The 2,074-nt window shown below is 49.6% G+C and overlaps 1 long non-coding RNA gene across 1 annotated transcript in view; it reads right to left on the bottom strand.

The window, feature by feature from the left end:
* Positions 1–1,990: 1,990 nt before the first annotated feature.
* The window catches only part of LOC117478742, a 612-nt gene continuing 528 nt past the window's right edge, over positions 1,991–2,074 (bottom strand). Inside the window, exon 3 of the long non-coding RNA XR_004555499.1 lies at positions 1,991–2,059. This is a non-coding gene — a long non-coding RNA (uncharacterized LOC117478742). The remainder of the gene's footprint in view (positions 2,060–2,074) is intronic.

Below are 2,074 nucleotides of genomic sequence, written 5' to 3' on the forward strand. Positions count from 1 at the left end.
ATCTACTCCTGAAGCGATAAATAGAGTGAGATCACAACACTCTCACGGAGGACATACAGGGGGTTTGACCCGAGTGGCAGTGGTCAGAGTGTCAGTTTGGAGGGCAGGTTGAAGGTCACGCCGGGCCTCAGAGAGCAAACAGACCCTGGTAATCCTGACCTTCTCCTTCTGCAGCCGCGAGTTGACCGTGACGGCTAAGAACCGCCGGGACTCCTCGGGCACGTCTGGACGCCGCTCAAAGTCGAGAGGACGGGACAGAGACAGACGGGCCTGCCCTGAAGCATCATGGGAAATGTGCAGGGCAACAGGACTGTGCTTAGCATCAGGGGTTATCAACAGGAAGGAACTAACGTGCAGATATGTGTAGCTGATGTACAGCTCAAAGAACATTGAATGCAGCTGTAAATGCATTCAGCCCATGCATTGGCATCGGTCCATTAAGTGGCTTGTATCAGTCTCAAAGATATGGATTAAAAGGGGCCTGCTAAACCTATAGTGGGTTCAGAAAGCTGTTTTCCTCTATTGACACGGTTGCTTACCAATAGAAATACAAGAAAGCAGCTATATTGTGGCCTTGGTCTTTGCTATGGAAGACAATTTAGTTAGTTCGTTGACGTAGTTAGCATTCCTCTTAACACATCATTTACAATGCTGATTATGCAGAATTGTAGGGATGGAGGCACTGGTAGAAGCGAATGCAGCTGTGTATTATTCAGGGTTACTGAGCGTGACAGATCATGTCTACATATTCCTCCTCCTCAAATAATATCAGCCCATTAAATGGCTGTTATCAGCAGTTTTCACCATCACAGATATGGGTTGGAAGGGGCATGCTAAAGCTAAAATATTGCTTTTCCACCAAGGACGTTCTGGGGGGGGGGGGGGTTCGGAGCAGGGCCCAATTACAAACACGTTTTTCATGTTTCTGCTGTTAAGGCTCCTTGACCTGAAATCTGGTTAAAGTCAGACACCGACTATGGCACCGAGAGCCAAGGGCAGCAAAAGAGTAGAACGTTGACGTTATAAAGTAGAAAGTTCTTGTCGAAGAGTAGAAAGTGGTCATTAAAGAGTAAACCGTTGTTGAAGGAGAGTAGAGAGTTACAAACTGACTCATTTTAGTGCGAAAGGGGTACGATAGGTTTAGAAGGCTGTTATCATTTATTCAGAAAGGTTGCTCGCTAATAAAACTACAAGAAGCTGGTCATCTCTAGCCGCGGGGGTGATTATGAATAAATGAACAAAGTTCCAGTGACGTGGTATTCATTTTTTTTGACACATAACTGACAATGGGGCGCACGCACACGCACACGCACACGCACACGCGCACGCGCACGCGCACGCGCACGCGCACACACACACACACACACACACACACACACACACACACACACACACACACACACACACACACACACACACACACACACACACACACACACACACACACACACACACACACACACACACACACACACACACACACACACACACACACACACACACACACACACACACACACACACACACACACACACACACACACACACACACACACACACACACACACACACACACACACACACACACACACACACACACACACACACACACACACACACACACACACACACACACACACACACACACACACACACACACACACACACACACACACACACACACACACACACACACACACACACACACACCACACACACACACACACACACACACACACACACACACACACACACACACACACACACACACACACACACACACACACACACACACACACACACACACACACACACACACACACACACACCTTGGAGACAGCAGTCATCAGCCACATGGCCTGTTGGGGGTACTTCAGGAAGACTTTGGCCACGATGGTCATGAGGACGGTGAAGACCTCGTCGCTGGAGTGGCAGACCCTGGAGATGAGCTGGGAGAAGGCCGTCAGGAACTGGTACGGCGCCTAAGTTGTCGCAGTGCTCGCTCACCACAGCGTTGATTTTCCCCAGCTCCTGTCGCATCTGCCTGTCCGACCGGCCAGCTGGGGTGGAGGGAA

This window comes from Trematomus bernacchii, unplaced genomic scaffold, assembly GCF_902827165.1.
Source record: "Trematomus bernacchii unplaced genomic scaffold, fTreBer1.1, whole genome shotgun sequence".
NCBI classification, from domain to species: Eukaryota; Metazoa; Chordata; class Actinopteri; order Perciformes; family Nototheniidae; genus Trematomus; species Trematomus bernacchii.